Source organism: Mesoplodon bidens (genome assembly GCF_964165515.1).
Source record: "Mesoplodon bidens genome assembly, chromosome: 11".
Lineage (NCBI taxonomy): Eukaryota > Metazoa > Chordata > Mammalia > Artiodactyla > Ziphiidae > Mesoplodon > Mesoplodon bidens.
Genome location: NC_138167.1, coordinates 100,271,897 through 100,294,461, shown reverse-complemented (window position 1 = coordinate 100,294,461; position 22,565 = coordinate 100,271,897).

Below are 22,565 nucleotides of genomic sequence, written 5' to 3'. Positions count from 1 at the left end.
ACTAAAATCCGGCATAGAAAGGGAGAGAAAATGGGAAGCACCCAAATATGCATATTGACAAGACACTCTCCCTGACCGAACTCTTTAGTCAGACTTCTCTAAACTCTGTTCCTGACTAGGCCTTGACTTTGCATCCTTATCCCCATCCTTGCCAAATGTGCATAGCCCAGTTTTAGCAAGAATCCTGCCAAATCAGTGTAGAGAAAATCTCCCCCACTCTTCAGATCTGATCACTCTAAATAGCTCATCAAATATCTCCTCCCCAACCCTTGCCACCTGATTAGTCTGGCATGCTACTACTAGTAATTTTCCATCCACCAAGTCTCTCCTCCCCCAACTCTGTTCCTTGGCTATAAATCTTGGCTGCCTTGTATTGAGCTCAGTTCTAAACTGAAGTCTCTTCAGGGAAGCAACCTAAATGTCCATCAACAGATGAATGGATAAAGAAGATGTGGTACATATATACAACGGAATATTACTCAGCCATTAAAAAGAATGAAATAATGCCATTTGCAGCAACATGGATGGATCTAGAGATTGTCATACTGAGTGAAGTAAGTCAGGAAGAGAAAGACAAATACTGTATGATATCACTTATATGCAGAATCTTAAAATGATGCAAATGAACTTATTTACAAAACAGAAACAGACTCACAGGCTTAGAGAACGAACCTATGGTTACCAGGGGGGAAGGCCGGGGGGAAGGGATAGTTAGGGAGTTTGGGATTGACAAGTACACACTGCTATATTTAAAATGGATAACCAACAAGGACCTACAGTATAGCACAGGGAACTCTGCTCAGTGTTATGTAACCACCTAAATGGGAAAAGATTTTTTTTTTTCCTGTACACGGGCCTCTCACTGTTGTGGCCTCTCCCATTGTGGAGCACAGGCTCCAGACGTGCAGGCTCAGCGGCCATGGCTCATGGACCCAGCTGCTCCACGGCATGTGGGATCTTCCCAGACCAGGGAACGAACCCGCGTCCCCTGCATCAGCAGGCAGACTCCCAACAACTGTGCCACCAGGAAAGCCCAGGAAAAGATTTTGAAAAAGAAAAGATACAAGTATATGTAAAAAAAAAAAAAAAAAAAAATTGTTCCACCTCCAATAATAAAGGGTAAATTAAAACAAAAGGAAAAAAAAACTGAAGTTTCTTTTCCCCTATTGCAATAGTTTCTGAATTAAATCTATCTTTACTGCTTTAACTAGTGTCTGGCTCTGGTTCTCTTTGACAATATGCACAAACAGGTACATATATACACATAGTTCTGATGTTAAAGATAATATATGGTCTCAATGTCCATAGGATGATGATGGAAGTATAAATTAGTACAAGTTCTGAGAGGGTAATTGGACATTCTGTATCTGAAATCTTTATAACACTCATACCTTGTTACTCAGTAATTCTATTTCTAGGAATCAATCCTACTATATATGCCTTATATTTAAAGATATCCACAGCAGCATTATTTATAATAAAGAAAATTGAAAAGAATCTGAATATCCAACAATAATTTGCTATGTAAGTTATGAGGCACTCATAATGGTTTGAGGAAACATTGTGCAGCCCTCAAAATGTTTGTGAAAAGTCATAATAACAAAAGACATACTTATGAAATGGTGGTAAGTAGAGAAAAAAGCAAGATACTAAATTGCATAAAATTATGCCCTCATTTAACAAATTTCTGCATGCGTATTATATAGATATTGAAAACGTACATATGTATGTGAATGTATATATATGAACGTAAAACACCGAAAGAAGTACACCAAAATGTTAAAAGGTGGGGAGGGTCTTCTGAGGTGGACTGATAGATTTTTTTTTTCCTCCTCAAAAAGTCAAGATTCTTGGGACTTCCCTGGTGGTCCAGTGGTTAGGACTCTGCACTTCCACTGCCAAGGGCCCAGGTTCAATCCCTGGTTGGGGAACTAAGATCCCGCAAGCCACTGGGTGTGACAAAAAAAAAAAAAGAAGAAGTCAGGATTTTTAGTTGCAAACAAAAGAAGCCACTCTGGCAAAATTAAGCAGAAAAATCATTTATTAAAACAAATAAGGTAGCTGACAGAATGATTGAGGGGGCTGGAAAAACAATCCCCAGACTCGGCTTCCTAAAGCAATGCCCAGGTCTGGTTGATAAGAAAGCCATCATCACCGCTGATGCTATGTAAGAAATGCCAGCAACAGGACTTTTCTACAACTGCTGGCTGTCATCAATTCTAGAAAGCTACTCTTAAACTGCAAACCCCAGAAGCTGTACGTGTCTGATGCCACCCATCCAGCAAAAATGGAAAAAATGCGGAGGCTATTTCCTCATGTTGCTCATCTCCAAGTGATCAGAAGAGTGACATAACTGACTGACACTGTAAAAGGATAATTCTGACTGCTGGGAGGAGAATATAATGTAGGGGATGGGGAGGAAGTGAGAAGACTGCTTGGGAGGTCATTGTGATAATCCAGGTGAGAGGTGAAGATAGACTGGTAGAAGGGGAATGGTGAGAAGTCGTTGAATTCTGGATATATTTCAAGGGTGACTCCTAGATATTGGCCTGAGAATTTGGAAGACTGGGCTGTAATGTACTGAGATGGGAAAGATCATAGGTGGAGATTGTAACCAAGCAATGGGCTGGTGTGCCCGCAGCGCAGAAAGCCAAACTCTGACAGCAGGTGTTTGGAACAAAGTAAGGGTTTATTGCAGGGTGATTTTGCAAAGCTTTGTGGTCTTATTTTAGGCAGTTGTGAGCAAGAGACAGTGAGGTGTGTGTTACTAATCTAACTTGATATGGTTGGCTCTGCTTGAGAAGAAAACTCCGGTGTCTCAAGAGGAAGCAGTCTACACTGATATCAGCTACTTCTCCTCCTAATCAATGTGATCTGAAGGTCTCCAGCATTTGTACCAGAGCAGATGTCAAGTGCAGACTTCTTTCTTTAGTTGTGAAGTGTGTACCCAAGGCACAAGCCCCTGAAGTTTGACTGCCATCTAGGTAGTGAGGAGGACCTTTCAAGGAGATTCAAGGGTAGTCTTTGTTATTACTGATTCCAAATCAGAAGGATGGAAAAAAATTGGAAATGTTAGTTCGGAGAGTCCAGATATTTGAGGAAATTAGAATTCAGGATCCAGTCCAGTTTACAGATAGTACAGGGTTAGAATCTAACATAGAGAAAGGTAAAAACATAACTTTTCTCTCTACCATCCCTCCCCATTTTTATCAAAGGTAACCTTGGTAAAACTAATTTGCTTGCATTAAACTTGGCCTGATAATTTACATTGACTATATAAGCTCTTTTTAAGGCTGCCTTGCTGACACAAGGCACCAGGTGGATGTTTCCAAGGGGCTTTATTGGCCCCATAATGTCAACCTTCATTCCTTAAAGCTGTCTGGTCATGTCTGAGTCTAGGCATATCTCTGTCAAATGTGACAATCCAGTCAACTCCTGGTAATATGGCCCATGTTTTCAACTGTGTCCTGTTACAAGGAGAACAGATTCTTATTGAACTTATGTAAATAACTAACTGTATTGCTGTGAAAAGAATACTTAAGGGTTTCCAAACTCTGGAGGGATCAGGTAGGGAGAAAAAGTAAATATTTCATCTTTGTTTACAAAGGTATACTTTACAAAAATGCTGCAAGACATGGATAGCTTGAGAGAAGTTTCCTTAAATTTGGAAAAGCAAAACATAAAAGAGTTGGCAAGTTTAAAACAGAAAGTCATAAAAATCATAATCATCCTCATCAGTTTATTCAGTCTGATGTAATTAATACTTGTTCTACTTGAATCTAGTTGTTCCATTAGTTTTGGAAATTTTACCCAGTTCAGTTTTATGATCTTAAAGTTATCAGAAACCTGTACTTGTCAAAAGCCTTTGCATGAATTTCTCTGAAGATGACATATTTTTGCAGAAACACTTCTGCTGAAGCATCTGAGTAAAACGGTAACTCTGTAAATGACAAAAGACCTTTGAAAAATGTTCATTATTAAAGATTTGATGAGAGTGCATTATAATGGAATTCTCAAGGATATTTGGTTATTTCTGTAACACATACTGTTTTATGATAATATCTGATCAGTTCACCCAAGATGGCCGTCCTCCTGTTCTCTGTACAGCCCTTTCTCCTAGTTCTGCTTTACCTACACCCTCCTCACAGGACTGATCTTTCCTCTTTTTTGTTTTTTTTTTTGCGGTACGCGGGCCTCTCACTGTTGTGGCCTCTCCCGTTGCGGAGCACAGGCTCCAGACGCGCAGGCTCAGCAGCCATGGCTCACGGGCCCAGCCGCTCCGCGGCATGTGGGATCCTCCCGGACCGGGGCACGAACCTGCGTCCCCTGCATCGGCAGGCGGACTCCCAACCACTGCGCCACCAGGGAAGCCCTCCTCTTAATCATAGATCCTAATCAGTAAATGCCTGAATACTTGTCCCAGGCCCCAGCTAGTGGTTGTTCTAAAGATTAGGGATAGTTTATCAAAGGGACAGATGGTTACCGGCGCGCTCCTCTGCTGTTTTCCCTGGCAACCAAAGAGCCAACCTGAGGTCAATTCCCTCTATAACTGGCACCTTCTCCCCTTTGCCCCAGGGCCCCCGCCCCTTACCCACCCCGCCGGAGCAAGGACTACTGCCAGGTCCTGCCTGCTGTCTACCACACACAGTGGGGTGTTGCTCCAGGACCGCTTCACACACGGAAGATTCCACCCCTGCCCACTAAGCCATTGATGTCTCTGTCACTGACTCTGTAAGAGGGAAGGAACTTTGTATTCTGTTTCAAGTTAATCACTAAAAGGATGTTGCCCGTCAGCTTAAGTTATACATAAGGGTCCATCTGTGGGAACCCTGCCTCCCAGGTGATGAGCATTGAGCTAAAATACCTTCGTTTAGCTCACAGAAAACATCCTGACCAGGCCCACCTGTGAATGACAGCAGGAGGGAAGAAAGTAACACACCCACCCCAGAGGCTGATGGGAACCAGGAAATGCAGGACTTTACGTCCTCCCCTTTTAGTATAAAAGAAGCCTGAATTCTAACTCAGGCAAGATGGTTCTTTGAGGTAGGAGCTCACCATCTTGTTGGTCGGCCGACTTCCCAGATAAAGTTGGCATTCCCTGCCCTAACAATTCCTCCCTTGATTTATTGGCCTGTTATGTGGCGAGCAGTTCAAGCTTGGACTAGGAAACAAATTGTGGCACAGCCAGCAGGATCCTTGCTACTCCTGGCTAGCCGGCCTGATGGGGGAATTTTCGGGTAAGGCCCCAGCAGCTGCGGGATCACTTGTGGTGAGGATCTTTCCTTCAAAATTCCCCAAAGCCAGAAACTAACACAACATTGTAAAGCAATTATACTCCAATAAAGATATTAAAAAAAAAATTCCCCAAAGCAGCACCGGCTGCCCCAGTGCTTGGCATTGGAACAAGGAATCAACACTTGGGAGCAGCTGACAGGCTCCATGCAGCAGGGTAAGTCCGTCCAGTGTGTACAGCTGGAAACTTTATTTCCTCTCTATCTGGGGCTTTTTCTCTGGAATAAGCGAATCTGTTTTGTATTTGAGTAGGGTACCTATTGGAGAAAGAAAGAGATTTTGGACTTTTACTGGATTTGTGAACTGGTTCATTTGTTTATTTGGATACTAGCATTTGTGTGTGCAGTTTGTGTTTTGTTTGTCTTGAATTTCTGTTTTTAAAAATGGGGAATGGGGCTTCCCTGGTGGCGCAGTGGTTGAGAGTCCGCCTGCCGATGCAGGGGACATGGGTTCGTGCCCCGGTCCGGGAAGATCCCACATGCCGCGGAGCACCTAGGCCCGTGAGCCATGGCCTCTGAGCCTGCGCGTCCGGAGCCTGTGCTCTGCAACCGGAGAGGCCACAACAGTGAGAGGCCTGCGTACCGCATAAAAAAAAAAAAGGTGGGGGGGAATGTTTCAACTATCCCTAAAGAAAGTCCTCTGTGGCGCATTTTGGATAAGTGATCTGATTATAGCTGTGAACTCATGGGTGAGAGGAAGATGCTATCTTATTGTAACAGTGTGTGACCACAGTACCTGTTAGGATCTCCACAAGGGGTGTAGGCAGGGTTATCTTGGGACCCTGTGCACCATGTACTGCTACTGTTGCTGTGTTAATTATATTGTTTATGGTCTCCTGTGTCATTGGTATGTGTAAAACCCCAAGACCAAACTTGAGTGTTTATTTAGGATTTTCTGTTGGCCCTTTGGGTTTTCATTTTGTTTAGTACTGTTTCTCCATTTACACCTGATCTCGGGTGGCCTCGGCCTGCAGCGGCTTGAAGCAGGGTTTCGGTTCCCGGCCAGTGATTGAGGTCGGGACACAGCAGTGAGAGCCCCGAATCCCAGCCACTAGACCAGTGGCCAGTGACAAGGCCCTGGCCCTATTGCTTTGCAGAAAAAGAATTCCCACAAAGACAGAAAGTAGTGAAACAAGTAAAGTATTTATTAGGAGAAAAAAGAAGTACAGTACATGTGGATAGACACACGGGCGGGCTCAGAATCGCACCCTCCCTCGTGGCAATTTGAATCACTTTTATGGGGCATTTCTTCCAGGTTTCTTTTGGCCAATCATTTTGATTTGTCTGGTTCAAAGTCTGCATTTGGTATAGCTCAGGATTTTCCCATGTGTGCACACGCATCTCTTAGCCAAGATGGATTCTACCGAAGAGGCCTAAGGGTAGGTTTGGCAACTTGGCATCACTCCTCTTTTGACCTCCAGGGAGCCTTTCTGCACATGTGTAGTCGGGGAGGTCTCCTGACTTAGAGAATGAGGAACATATGGTCTCTTGTCTTCTATCTGGGCAGGGCCCAGCCTCCGCTCTCAATTGTCCTGTTATTCTGGTCTCGGAGTATTGAACTCTATTTGCCCTGAGGGCCCATCTGTCTCCTGCCTCACACCCAAATCAGCTTTGTGATATTTAAAACGTTTACTGATGTCAAATGGAGGAAAAGAACAGGAAAAAAAAAAAAAACACTTTTCCTTGTTGAAGAGTGGGACATTCCCAGGAAGAAAAAGTTTCCACTTGGTTCCTAAAATCAGCAAAAGCTACAAATAGAAATAGACGTGTATTTTCCATAAATATTAGTAAAAAGGGCTTAGCCATCTAAACAGGTGAGCTTGATTTGTCTCATCTGCCAGAAACCCAATGTGAATCCAATCTATTTTGTAACTGAGTTTTGTAAGGTCGGATCTTAACAGACGTCAGAGGAAAGCTTCAAGTGAGCTTTATTAGGGGGCGCTCCGGGCGAGGTTCACTGGTCCGAGAGAAAGGGGCCAGAGAAGTCGCCCCAGGGCGAGGGTTGGGCAAGATTTTATAGGGGAAGAAGGGAAAGGGGTGTGGTGAATCTGGGAGGGCGCAGGGAATTCCTTATCTGGTGGTCTCTTCGGGTGTCGTGGCACTATCTGGTGCCGGTTACATCAGTCTTGGGACCGCTAGTCCCGCCCCTCGAAAGGTGGGAAGGCTGGGCCGGGTGGAAAGCCCCCAGGTCAGTTCCTGGAACTGGGTGGTCCGGAATGTCTCCAGGTCAGTTTCTGGAACGGGGTGGTCCGGAGAGTTTCGGTCTGATGCAACCTGTGAATCTGATTGCGTTCCCCTGCCTCGGGCCAGTTGGCCTTACAAGTTTTACAGTTGTTGTATCTGATTCATGGCTGAAATTTTGGAATGGGAGCTATGAGGTCTGTGTTTGTAGGTGTGTTATAGATGTGTGGCATTACCGATATTAATTTGTAAAAGAGCTCTGCTTGATTGACTTAAAGGAAATTAAGTGCTTATATAAATGCTCAAAATAAAAAACTGGCCAGAATAAATTTTGGGTTCATGTGATCTAGGAAATAGTCAATATTGAATTAATATCTAGTATTAAAGTTAGCTCAAGCTTCGTGGTTTGATTAATACAGACCGATCTTTAGGGTTATCAACATTAAGTATAATACTTTTATTGTACCCAGGTTTACTAGAAATCAATAAGACCTGATTATTCCTGTTACAAAGTTTGTCAGCAAGAAAAATAACAATACGACAAAGCTTTTAAGTAAATAAAATAGAGGTAAATGAGGTAAGCGTTTTAGGTGAACTCTATAGGAATAATGATGTTTTGGGAATGTCTATCTATAATAGTCTCTCCAGATTTTTGTAACTTTAAACTAAGTTAAAAGAATTCATTGACTATCTGGGTCATTTCAAATAGGACAAGATATTAGAACATAAGTTTATCAATCAGGAAATGCTGGTACAGTTTACAATTACTTGCATCTTGGTTTTCACTAGAGATTAAGGTTTTAAGATTAAGAATTATGAGGGAAACATTTCAGTATGAAAAAATGTAGGATGTTTGTCTTCAGCAAAGAAGGAATGAGGAGCTGAAACAGGAGGGAAGAGGACAGCACAACCTTTGGAAGAATGACAGCCCGAGAACATGGCATAAACTGATTAGAAACAAATGGGTCCAAGATGGCGGACAAGTTGACTTTCACGAGATCTTGAGCCTCAGTTTAGCTCATCGTAACACATCAGCGAGCTAAATGACACACCCACAGTCACCATGACAGTTCTAAGCCTGACCCTAAAGGTCAAAAAGTGACCGGTGGTCCAATTTCTGGTAATCCCCACCCCTTCCCCAAAATAGCTGGAATATTCCTCCTGCTCATTAGCCTATGAAATTACCCACCCCTATCAAAAGTAACAACTCCATACCCTGGTGCCTTTCTCACCTTCTGTGGTGGCCCACACTCTGTGGAGTGTGTTTCTCTCTAAATAAATCCACTTCTTACCTATCACTTTGTCTCTCACTGAATTCTTTCTGTGATGAGACATCAAGAACCTGACTTCATTAAGTCCTGAAACCAGGTGTGTGAGCTCAGTTGGAAGACTGTGGGTTTTGCTTGGGTTTGAGTCCTGGCTGCGTGGGTTCACATCCCAGTCTGACGTGCATGGTTTCAGCATGAAAATACATTTTGTTAAAGGGAAAAAGGTGGTTCTGTCCTAGAGCTGGTTGTTTTTAAATGGAAAAGAAAGAAACAGATAAATAAGGATACAGAAAGTTGTGGAACGCTGTGGAGGAGGAACACTGAAAGAGTTTTGTGCATTGTCAGGATTGGCTAAGGTAGTATTGAACTTAAATAGAATTTTAAAGGTAAAGTGGTACAAAACCTGAATTTGGTTCTCTAAGAGGACAAAGTTTTCTTGAAATATTGAACTTCCGGTAACTGAGTTTCTTTAAGTGATTTGTATTTGCCATTGAGATCTTTTATTATTACTGGTTAAAATGTTTGATATTTCTGACAGGCTTCCCAAAGATCAAATTCTAAATGAAGCTCACTTGACCTCTAGTTAACTTTTGAGATTTTTCCAAAGGGTCCCTGGAACACCTCAAATTATTTGGATTCTTTCCATCTCAGAGAGAGGAATATTAAACTAACTAGGCTTACTTGGTATGTTAAATTACATGGGAAGCACTGTCAAATAAATGGTGATAAAACTTCTTAGATTGTATCATGGGTAAACACTTAATATACGCATTCTGGAAATTATATGGAACTTCTAAAGTCCTGGAATATCCTGGTAAATGATATCACTAATAATTTTAGTAATTATCTTAAACTGTATGTCACAGCAGTAACCAATTTTCTTTTCAATTGCATTGTAATCCCGGCTGGTTGATGCCAAAGCAAAAAGGCATCCCTTTAATGGTTCGAGATGATCAACTGCTATTTATGGTTTTACAGTGACTTTTGAATGACTCTAGCACTTCTGTACAGAAGCGGGGAAGGATGATAAAATCCTTTATGTTCAAGTATTTGTGCTATTACATCACGGAAAATAAAAGGAAGGGAATGAGAGTGAGAATATGTTGCTTCAAACCTAACGCCACTGACTGAGCTCGGGACTTCCCCTCCTTCTAAGGCTCAATTAGAAAATCCTGTGTTGACAAAGAGAGCTGACTTATAATTGCCAAGGGAGGGGGGTGGAGGAGGGGTGGATTTGGAGTTTGAGATTAGCAGATGCAAACTATCACACATAGAATGGATAAACAAGGTCCTACTGTATAGCAAAGGGAACAACAGTCAATATCCTGCAATTAACCATAATGGAAAAGAATATGAAAAAATTATAGATAACTGAATCACTTAGATGTACAGCAGAAATTAACACAAAATTGTAAATCAACTACAGTAAACTTAAAAAAAGAAAAAATCCTGTGTTTAGTTTCTGGGGCACAGGGACTTGGTCCGGTATCGCCATCTAAGACCCAACAGGGCACCCAGTTTGGGCCAGGAGCCACCCCCAGGGCAAGGCACTTTCCATTCCTGTTATCTTACATGAGGGCTAAATGCAAATGACCAGCCAGCTGGGTATCTCAGACTTGTTTAACTGGAAAGATTGCAACACTCATTTATGGGGAGGATCCACTACACCTGAAAGCCAACTGGCAGCGCCTACAGCTCAGCCAAATTGGAGCCCCAATGAGGGAAGTATGCCCTTGTTAGAGCACTACTTATTAGTGCATCTTGGCAGGGCTTTGAAAGAGGGAACCAAAGCAAAAGAGTTTGAACAAATTCAAGAAACTCAGCAAAAAAACAAATGAAGACATATTGCTGCTATTATATCTGAGACAAAACAAATCCTTAAAAATCTGATCAACTTTCCAAAGAATATTCATGAGTTCTTGAAAACTGTCTTTCTAATTTTTACAAATTCCTTACCTCTTAGTTATCTTTTCTTTTCTGACTGTCCGATTTTCAAAATTGATAATCTCTAATTTCTCCCTGATGGAACCAATACCTGTAAACTCTAAAGCAATATCTGGAACATTGGTTTTCACAGCATGTGTCACTCTTAATATATCACCAATAACAAAGAATGATCCACAAAATATTAACAATTCTTTCTGTTTTTTCTTAAGTGTACATGCACATGAAGTTGTAATTCTATGGAAAAAATACTAAACAAATGTCAATTTAGACCTTTACTTTTTTCTAATTTTATGAAAATCTTTATTTTTCACCTTCTTTTCCTTTTCTTCAATATTTCACATTCAGAAAACTTGCAAATGTCTCTATTTCTTATACAGATGGGATGTTCTACCACAAACTCAAACTCAACAGAGCAAAGAAAAAAAAACCCACCATTTTCACCTCTCCAAATGTTGTCTACTCTCCATGATATTCTCTCCTATGACTAGCAAGATTTCGTTTTTATATCAAACTCATAGATTTGGGGAAAGCCTCTAACAGAAAATTATTACATTTCCAAGTATATCTTTTACTAAAATGTTAGGTTCTGTTCCTCAAAATCATAAACATCACATAGAGAGATATTGCAGATTAAGAATTCCAAGCCTGGTGGGCAGACCAAACTAAAAAAGGCCAGTACCTGAATTTGACACTAGCTCCCTATACTGTATCAAAAGATTCTGGAAGCCCCAGTAGTAAAAATTCAAGGCAGACAGGTAAACAGAATTGAAAAGTCATTCCATTTAATGAGAGGCATAAGAAACAAGTGTACTGCTTGACTCCCAATAGAATAGGAACTTAGTTCTCATAACAAGAACACAGATCAATAATATGGATGTTAAATTAAAAGCAAAGCACAGAGTGTAAGTCCAGATATGAACTAAACCAGTACATAGACCAGAGCTATCCTGTAACATTTCCCAAACCAGGACTTACATTGCTCCTAGGATGATACACCTGATAGTTCAGTGGCCCTCTCAGTATGGATTGCTGGGGACACTAGAACAGATCAGTTGACAAAATCAATTGATTTTTTTTCTTATCAATTTTATGTCAAGCTTTTCTTTCTGCTCTATCATCCCTCCACTTGTATAGATAGGATTGTGATTTTCTCATTAGCAAAGGACAATTGATATTCTTTTCATATTTTTCTGCCTTAAAATAAATGTTATTTTTTCTTTTGTGTTTCACTATGGTGTAATTCTCCATTTTTTCCCTACCTCACTTTCTAACTTTAAAACAATTTCTCTTGAGAATATTTAATCATCTACTATTCCGTATTTTTCTCCTACTCTAAATGGTCCATTTGCTCATCTTTATGCAACTCTTTCTTTTCTCTCTACCTCATCTCTTCCTTTCTGTGAGGGATTTTCATGGGTTATGATCCTTGCATCATGTTCTGAAAACATTATTTTTCAACTGAAGCAAACCAGGCCTTCCAAAACTTATCCCCATATACAAAGAAAGCTAGGAAGTGCATTTAGCTCCTGTGTGTGGACTGAAATTGATGTGTCCTTGCTTTGCCAGTTTATGCGCCACCCCTATCTCTGATCCTAGGATCTAGTTACATGATTTTTCTTCTAGATATAATTCTTACAATTTTATTTGTCAGTTATACCTCAATAAAGCTGAAATTTAAAACAAACAAACAAACAAATGAACAAATGAAGACCTGAATTTTTGGAAAGGATTTATCAGGCCTACTGACATCATCTTAATGCAGATTGTGAGGCCCCTGAAAATATAAGAATGGTAAACTTGCCCCTTTTTGGGGGGCACGGGGAGGGCAAAGTGCTTCAGATACCAGGAAAAATTGCAAGAATTAGATGGTGCATTTGGAATAAATCCTTCTCAATTGGTGGATGTTGCTTTTAAAGTGTTCAACAGGGTGAACAGAAGAAAGAAGATGCAAACAAAACGCCACTTTTTTGGCAGCAGTTTTGGATTCCCAGAAGGCTAGTTACTTGAAGAGAGGTAAGCCACTATTCGAGAAGGAACATGTGCTTCCTGTAAGGAGAAAGAACATTGGAAAACAGATTGCCCTAGGCCAAAACATAAGAAAAACAATAAAAGACTCTCATATAGTAGAAAGAGAGGAACATGATGAACAAAGAAGCCCAGGGGCTGGCTCCCTTGGACTTGAGGCGTCTAATTCCCCACAGGAGCCCCATTTAAAAATTGACAGTGGGGGGCTTCCCTGGTGGCGCAGTGGTTGAGAATCTGCCTGCCGATGCAGGGGATACGGGTTCGAGCCCTGGTCCGGGAAGGTCCCACATGCCGCAGAGCAACTAGGCCCGTGAGCCACAACTACTGAGCCTGCGCGTCTGGAGCCTGTGCTCCACAACAAGAGAAGCCACCGCAATGAGAAGCCCGCACACCACAACGAAGAGTGGCCCCCGCTCACCGTAACTAGAGAAAGCCCACATGCAGCAACAAAGGCCCAATGCGGCCAGAAATAAATAAGTAAATAAATTTATAAAAAAAAAAAAAAAAATTGACAGTGGGGAATGAGCTGATTAACTTTCTGATGGACCTCACCCTGAAGCTTTCCACCAGAACAGCTTGACATCACAGTCTAAAAATAATAAAAAGACTGCCCTTAGACCTCCCTGGATGGGGACTCAAAACAGAGGAACCTGCCACACCGAGGACTGGAAAATAGACTTTACTCAAATACCCTGAACTGCAGGAAATTCCTGATAACCTGCTAGTGTTTATGGATACTTTTTCAGGATGGGTGGAAGCATATCCCACCTGGACAGAAGTCTCTGAAGTGGTTAAAGCCCTCCTAAGGGAAATTATCCCTGGATTTGGGTTAAGGCATTAAAACTACTTTCATCCCTGGTGGCGCAGTGGTTGAGAGTCCGCCTGCCGATGCAGGGGACATGGGTTCGTGCCCTGGTCCGGGAAGATCCCACGTGCCGCGGAGCGGCTAGGCCCGTGAGCCATGGCCACTGAGCCTGCGCGTCTGGAGCCTGTGCTCTGCAATGAGAGAGGCCACAGCAGTGAGAGGCCCGCGTACAGCAAAAAAAAACAAAAACAAAAAAACACTACCCTCATCCTGCAGACCACAATCAACAGGAAAAACCAAGAAAGTGAGTCATACATTAAAAAGGAACATCTCTAAAATATGTCGAGACTAATTTAACCTAGGATAAGGTCTTGCCAGTTGCCCTGATACAGATCGGTGGCACCCAGAAGCAGGTTTAAATTAAGCCCCTTTGAAATATTGTATGGTAGGCCATTTCCAGGTGTCTGCCCAGGCGAGAGAATCTATAAATGCTCTAAGAGACCCAGCAATTGCCAATTACATTAAAGCTGTGGGCAGTATACTAACCTCTTCATGAGTTTGCCCCCAACAGGTCTGCCTATCCAGCTGAGGTAGATGGTAGTTTCATTGTAGCTGGAGAAGAGTCACCCTACCTATTTATGTCCAAATAAATAGCACAGGAATTTAGTATATATTGGGAACCGGAACAAAAACTCCAAGTTCAATTACAAATTAGACAACAAAGTGCTAAGGGGTTTCATCAGGTTCAAATAGTTGTAGATAAAAGAGGCCTGACTAAAGATTCTAAGGAATATTCATCACCTCCATTCAGCAGAAAGCCAGGGAAGTCTTCATCCCTTTCCCCACAAGCCTGTGGAAGGGATATTGACCGTAGGGTACTGTAATAGGGAAGAACCTTTTGTATTTCAAGTTAGTCTCTAAAGGGATGTTGCCCGTCAGCTTAAGTTAAACATAAGGGTCCATCTGTGGGAACCCTGCCTCCCAGGTGATGAGCATTCAGCTAAAATACCTTCGTTTAGCTCACAGAAAACATCCTGACCAGGCCCACCTGTGAATGACAGCAGGAGGGAAGAAAGTAACACACCCACCCCAGAGGCTGATGGGAACCAGGAAATGCAGGACTTTACATCCTCCCCTTTTAGTATAAAAGAAGCCTGAATTCTAACTCAGGCAAGATGGTTCTTTGGGACACGGGCTCAACATCTTGGTCTGGTGGCTTTCCAAATAAAGTCACTATTGCTTGTCCTAACAACTTGTCTCATTTTTTTTTTGCGATATGCGGGCCTCTCACTGTTGTGGCCCCTCCCATTGCGGAGCACAGGCTCCGGACGCGCAGGCTCAGCGGCCATGGCTCACGGGCCCAGCCGCTCCGTGGCATGTGGGATCTTCCCGGACCGGGGCACGAACCCGTGTCCCCTGCATCGCAGGCGGACTCTCAACCACTGCGCCACCAGGGAAGCCCAACAACTTGTGTCTGATTTATTAGCCTGCCAAAGGGTGAGTAGTACAAGCTTGGACTGGGTAACATCTCCGGGCTCTTTCTTTGATCTTGAGGCTGGGCAAATACAGGACTTGCAGGCCTGAGGGATGCAGCCCAAAAGATAAAGAACTGGCATTAGGACTGATAATATTATATCAAGACATATCAGATTTTCAGGAATTTCACATAATTTCCAGAACACTTATATACCTGTATAAACACAACGTAATCCTAGATCACATTAGCTTAGTTTCTGTTATTTTAATTTATATAAGTGCTTTTTAAGCCAATTAGATAGAGCTCTTCTATAAATTAATCTTCGCAATACCATCCAGTGGTAGATATATATCTCACATCTACTATCTATATAAACACACATGAACATACAGACAGATGCACAGACCTTATAGACTTGTTCTAAAATTTCAGCCATGAGACAGGTACAGTCATGTAAAGCTCATTAGTTATAAAAGTTGAATCTAAGTTTTTCTGGTCGATGGAATAAGTTAAGGTTACCTGGTTAAAGCCTTTCAATAATATCTGTGGAGAAGCACTTAAAAGATTTTCCTATTTGCCCAAGTTTCAAATTACCTTTCCCCCTTTTGTTTTCCTTCTAACAAGAATTACTTCCTTTAAGTTTATAGAATATTTATATCTCAAAGTACAGGGAAGGAATGCAAGTTCCTCCAAGAAGGACTTTGGTTTCCCAAGGCTAATATTTACAGACCTCTGAGAGGGGAGGTTTTGCGATTGGTATTGGTAAAGGAATAAGTGAACTTTGAACTGTCTCCAGAACTGCATTTCTAGTTTTACAAGGAACTTAGAGATAAGGAATTAAGAGCAACTGTCTTTAAGCAATTGGGTTGTAACTTAAATGACACCGGAGGTTGATCCACCCAAAATCCTTTTATCAGGGTTTTAGATAGTTCTTCTTTCTCTCTGGGGATGTGGTTTCACTTTAGCTTAGAGGAGGAGGCTTAAAAAAATTCCCTTTAGGCTCTGAATATCAGTTTCCAATTCGGCCAAATTTCTGATCATAAAGTTATTAAATCCTTTCAGAGAAAAACAAATACCGTATGCTAACACATATATATGGAATAAAAAAAAAATGGTTCTGATGAACTTAGGGGCAGGAGAGGAATAAAGGCAGACTCCTAGAGAATGGACTTGAGGCCACGGGGAGGGGGAAGGGTAAGCCGGGCCGAAGTGAGAGTAACATTGACATATATACTCTATCAAATGTAAGATAGGTAGCCAGTGGGAAGAAAGTGCATAGCACAGGGAGATCAGCTCGGTGCTTTTCGACCACCTAGAGGGGTGGGATAGGGAGGGTGGGAGGGAGACGCAAGAGGGAGGGGATATGGGGATATACATATGCATACAGCTGATTCACTTTGTTATACAACAGAAACTAACACAACATTGTAAAACAATTATACTCCAATAAAGATGTTAAAAAAAATAAAATAATAAAGTTATTAAATCTTTTCAAATATCTTGCCAGGTTTCTGCTGGAACAGACAGTAAATATTTCTGGCAGTATTAAATAACTCCATGGACCCAAAAGGCATCTTAGTGTGCAAGTTACCACCTTCCCAAGATCTAGAGTCACTCCCATAGATAGCTAAAGAGCCAATAGCTGGCTTGTTCCAGGCAGGCAGAAAGCCAAGCCAAGCTCTTAGGACACAAAACTAGACAAGTAAGAAGGTAATAGTTGTCCCTGGGAGAGGAAGCATAAATAACCAATAGGTCTGGATTTGGAAAAGAAAGGGACAACGTGAAATTTTACTCTTCTCTCTCAGCTGATCATTACAGAGATTCAGGAGATTGGGGTAAGAATTCTCACCCTTCAACTGGCTTCTGCCAGTTTTTCCAGGAATCCCCTCTGCAGACTGGTTTCTTATTCATTTTAATTTTAACTTCCCTTGGCTATTTAAGAAAATAACATAGCACTTTCCCAGGGAATCCTTTGGAGTCTTGGAGTCCCATCAGTTCTGGAAGGGGCCTATAAGGGGGCATACCTTTAGGGGTGGATTATGAAGGCATTTGAATTGATGTTGACAAATCATCATAGGCTCTTGAAGGGCAACCTCTTTTCTAGTGTCTCAGTTGATTACAACTAAAACAACAGTCCCTAGGTCAGTGTTTTAATGATGGGCCCGTAGGAATGTGCCCTGTGGGGGGCCAGGTGTTTTAGGTGCTTGGCCCTGAAGCTGTTGTACCTGTAAAGTTAATGGTTTGGTGAACTTTTACTTATGATCTCCTGTCTTTAAATCTTCATTTGTCTTCTGCAACAATCTTTTTTTTTCCCCCATGAAGCTATTTTGGAATTTTGAAGGCTTTTGGATTCCTCTGTGTACTAATTTTTTTTTTATAAATTTATTTTATTTATTTTTGTCTGCGTTGGGTCTTCGTTGCTGCACGCAGGCTTTCTCTAGTTGCTTGGAGCACGGGCTACTCTTTGTTGCGGTGCGTGGGCTTCTTCTTTTATTTTTTTATGGTACGTGGGCCTCTCACTGTTGTGGCCTCTCCCGTTGCAGAGCACAGGCTCCGGACACGCAGGCTCAGCGGCCATGGCTCACGGGCCCAGCCGCTCCGCGGCATGTAGGATCCTCCCGGACCAGGGCACGAACCCACGTCCCCTGCATTGGCAGGCGGACTCCCAACCACTGCGCCACCAGGGAAGCCCTTTGTGTACTAATTAAAATAGGTATCCCATTCTGCTTGCTTAATTTGGGAACCCTTACTTTTTTTTTTTTTTTAAAGAAGATGTTGAGGGTAGAAGTTTACTAATTTTATTTATTTATTTTTGCTGTGTTGGGTCTTCGTTTCTGTGCGAGGGCTTTCTCTAGTTGTGGCAAGCGGGGGCCACTCTTCATCGCGGTGCACAGGCCGCTCACTATCACGGCCTCTCTTGTTGCGGAGCACAGGCTCCAGACGCGCAGGCTCAGTAGTTGTGGCTCACGGGCTCCGCGGCATGTGGGATCCTCCCAGACCAGGGCTCGAACCCATGTCCCCTGCATTAGCAGGCAGATTCTCAACCACTGCGCCACCAGTGAAGCCCCGGGAACCCTTACTTTCAAGTGCACTTTTTAAATGATCTTGTCTAATCTGAATGTTCTGTCATGGCCATTGTAGTCTAGGTTATAACTCCCCAAGAGCTGGCAGCAATTTGGTAGGACTTGGGCTGAAAATGGAGATTAACCCACATCTCTGTCCAGCCGCCAAACTGTTTGACCCCCAACCTCATGGTTACCAAGCCAAATTCTTGGAGCTTCCATGACAAATAGTTCTTACCTATAAAATAGGTAGGTGTGCCATAAGGTAGTGCACTTAACTCTTTGGATTTTAAGGAACCCATTTTTGATTTATTTAGTTAGTTAAACCTTTGGGTCTCTCAGCGTCAAACTAACATCTAAAAAGTGATGTGCTGCTGAGTTGGAAATTGTGTGATGTTTCACAGTGTACCTTCTCGCACAGAAATTTTCTAGAGGTTGGCGGGTGACCGAGTGTCAATCTAACCCATTCTGTGACCAACTTACCCTAACATAGGAGTTTTCAGGTTAAGTGGTGAGTGCTGTAACAGTTCTTAAATGCTCAATGCATGCCCAACCATTTTTGCAGGTTTTTGTGACTCTCAAGTTTCTCCCATTATCAACTAGAGTTTGCTGGACTTAGTCCAGTTCAAGTGGGACCCAGTCCAACCTCAGACTCAGTTTGGTTTTTAGGTTGGACCCAGTCAACTCTAGCCAGTAACCACCATGGAATCTGGGGATTGGGAGACAAAACCAAGGTCAGAGTTTCCAACCAAATAGGGAATTGCAGAAAGCCAGTTAGATGGGGGGCTCCATGCAAAGAGAGTGGAGCTTAAAACCAAAAGGAACTTACCAATGGCCCTCAAAAATAACAGGAAAGACAGTGAACTCAAAGGTTGTATGGGGGTACCACACCTGTTTCTCTTTGTCCCTAAATGCCATCAGAAGATAACTTTGGATCCCACTGTCACTGCCACCAAATCTGTTAAGTAACAAAAATTCAACTGAGTAAATGTGAAGGTCTAACTGGCTTTATCCAAGAATTGGGCAGCAACCCATCTAACAGAGAGAAGCTCAGAGGAGCTGTACAAAATGGAAAGCTCATCTTCTTTTGGCTGATGGAAAAGGGGCTATGTGGCAGATGACCTCATTGGCACTGACCAGAAAATTCCAGACTGAGCAATTAAGACTACATTTCTGGGGGAGGTTCTAACTGCAATTAGGTTAGGTATTAAGTCTTCATGAGCTCAACATAAGTGACTCCATTTTGGGCCTGTGGTTTCTTTTTTTAACAATTACACAGATCCCATGGTTCTCTGAAATAAAAATTTCAGTTTATTTTCTAATTATAAAAGATAGTATATGCTTATTGTAAAAAAACAAAAAATGTAAACAACACAGAAAGGAATAAAAAAGTGCCACTATTCAGAGATAAACCCTGAAAACAAATCTTTTTTAACACACACATACTTTCAAGGAGATCATGGTGAAGATCCATGATAAGAAAAGGAAAGACTTGGCAAAGTTGTGAGCCTGTTGAAACAGGTAAAAGTTCCTGTTGTTCTGAGCAAATGACTTCTTTGGGCTTTTGTTGTGGGAATGTAGTATGAATTAAGAAGTTTGAGGGTTGTAGCTTTGAGGAGCTAAATTGCTCTGCATAATCATGGAAAAAATGGTCTCAGTAATAACAGACTCCATTTTGCTTATTTTTGGAAATTAGAGAAAAGTAATTAGTTTATTTCATTACCAAGATAATATTGCTTATTCTTGGGAGTTGTACATGTACAATGTGGTTTGCTGAAGCAACCACAAAACATCACTGAATTTCCTTGCTTGCAAGTTCTCACCTCTCTTGTTCTTGTGTTCAAAACCCAGGCAGTCTAGTTCAGAGACCCAGAACAAGATGGAAAGCAGGCTTCAGGCCTGGTTACCAACTCAAGCTGGAGGAAGGTCTAACTGTTGATTGTCACTCCCTTGATCAAAAGGTTGCCTCTGAGCCCCACACAAGGAGATGCTTACCCTAGGTCAATATAATGGAAAGGAATGCTGGTATAAATTAGGCAGCCTGGACATAATTGAAATTATAATATATGAGTACCTTGTGAGGTGATTTTTTGTGCATGTGTGTGGCAACAATAATTCCACCTTAGGTTTCTCTAATGTTTCTTTACTTTTTAAGAGTTGCCATTAGATATTACTACCTCCCCCACCCCATTCCATTCTCCATACCTCTTGATTTTCTAAAACACTGGTGTTTTCTAAAACCAAATTACACCCCACCTATAGCCCTATAGCTAAAAATCTCTCCTATAACTTCCCAGCAGCTTTGTGATAAAATCCAAATCACTGGCAGAATCCAGAAGTCCTCCTTAATCTGAGTCTTATAGCTCTTCCTGATTGACATAAAAGCACCATTTGGATTCTAAATTCCATGAGACCAGGTACCATGTTTCCTACCAGGCGTAAGCAATACTTGAAGTCATCTTTATAGAGAGAGACAGTGTGAACTGGCTCTTCCTCTATTCTTGCCATGACATCATGTTTCCAACTTCACAACTAGAAATCCAGTTCCTATCCCCCAAATTTCCTTCATCTCTCCATCCCTTTTTCATTTGATCAACAGCAACCCAGCTCAGTGAAGACCTCACTGCTATATGTAGGAAGCCATCTCTACTTTTCCCAGAATGGGTTAAGCATCCTCACCTGTGAGTCCTTAGCCCTTGTTCTCCTCTACCCCGGTCTTCAACTCTCCCTGTCTTTGTCACCACCAGCTCACAGCTCTTACCACTGCGAGCTTCTTGAAGGCAGTGACTATGTTTTTATCTTGTATTACTAACTTGAGTACACAGAGCAGGAATTTAGTTGTGTTGAATTAATATGTTAGCTAGTTCATTTGATCCTCCCAAACCCTCTCTGATGAAGAAGGTGTAACAGAAAAGGTCCTCTTAGTCTCATTCAGTAAACAGGCAGCTGAGGATTAGAGAGTTTGATAATTCATCCGAGGTTTTACAGCTAGTTAGGAACAGAGCTTAAACTGAAATCTGAAATTGAGACCAGGATTCTTTGTACTGTCCTCTCTCTCTCTCTTTGCCCCCTTTCTCCTGGGCATTCTGTCACCCCCTCCACACACGTATATGACACACAGGCATCTGTGGGGAGGGGAAAGTTATCCCCTCCCCCTCTTGATTCTTTTTGGCTGGTCATATAATTAAAATGGCAAAAAGCAGATTAAGAGGAGAAAATCAAGTTTAATATGTACATATGGGGAATTCACATAAGCATGAGGAATTACAAAGATAGTAAGGCAAGATGAGGTATATATGTCCTTCTGGACCAAGGAGAAGGAGGTAGAGGTTTGGGACTTCTAGGGGAAGTAAGATAATCCACAAGAAGATGAAAAGAGTTAACGCTTAGTAAACAAGTGTTTGCTGGGACATCTAGAGATAGTGGGACTCAAAGAAGACTTTGATCAAACAGGCCTTGCCAGGTTCTTTCCTGTCTACCACACCTGGTTTATATTATACTATAGTTATCTATGGTGATAGTCCCTTCTTGAAGCCGGCCTTCTAGCTTATCTTAGTGGCAACAATAATTCCACCTTAGGTTTCTATAATGTTTCTTTACTTTTTAAGAGTTGCCATTAGATATTAATACCTCCCCCTTTTTAAAAATTTCATTTCCCGTCTTGAAGCAGTTTGGTTTGTGTGTGTGTGTTTAATCTATTTATTTATTTATTTTTGGCTGTGTTGGGTCTTAGTTTCTGTGCGAGGGCTTTCTCTAGTTGCGGTGAGCGGGGGCCACTCCTCATCGCGGTGCGTGGGCCTCTCACCGTCGCGGCCTCTCTTGCTGCGGAGCACGGGCTCCAGATGCGCAGGCTCAGTAGCTGTGGCTCACGGGCCCAGTTGCTCTGCGGCATGTGGGATCCTCCCAGGCCAGGGCCGGAACCCGTGTCCCCTGCGCCGGCAGGCAGACTCTCAACCACTGTGCCACCAGGGAAGCCCTAAGCTATTAACTTCTGATTGGAGTATTTTCAGGGTTTGCATAGCAGTATTGAACTCTTCTTCCATTACTGCAGAGAGAGATTGCTTTTTCCGATTCATAATCTTTAAAGCTTGGGAATAAGACCCTCAGTGCTGAAAAGACATTGGGATTGTGATACGCAGCAGATTCTCTGTGATTTCTCGGCAAGCATGTTTATGTGGCACAACTTTATGAACAAAGGAGCTCATGTTTGTAATTTGGCTGGCATTTAGGGTGGAGTATTTGGTGACAGAAGGGGACTGGTATCCAAATCCACATGGTCCTGACCATTTAGTCAGCAACCCTTTATACATTTGGTTGTCACATAAAATAAAAAGACTAGAGGTTTACAGAGAAGGTTAGAATGGAAGCTGTAATTCCCAGGGTCTGGGGTATTCCATGACTTTTGCCAGTGGTGCTGTAGTGTCCAAACGCCTCCATTCTCCATGCGCTCCTGTTGACATGTGAGAGTGAAACAGATTGCAAAATAGCTGATATAGGAGGTCTGTTGTC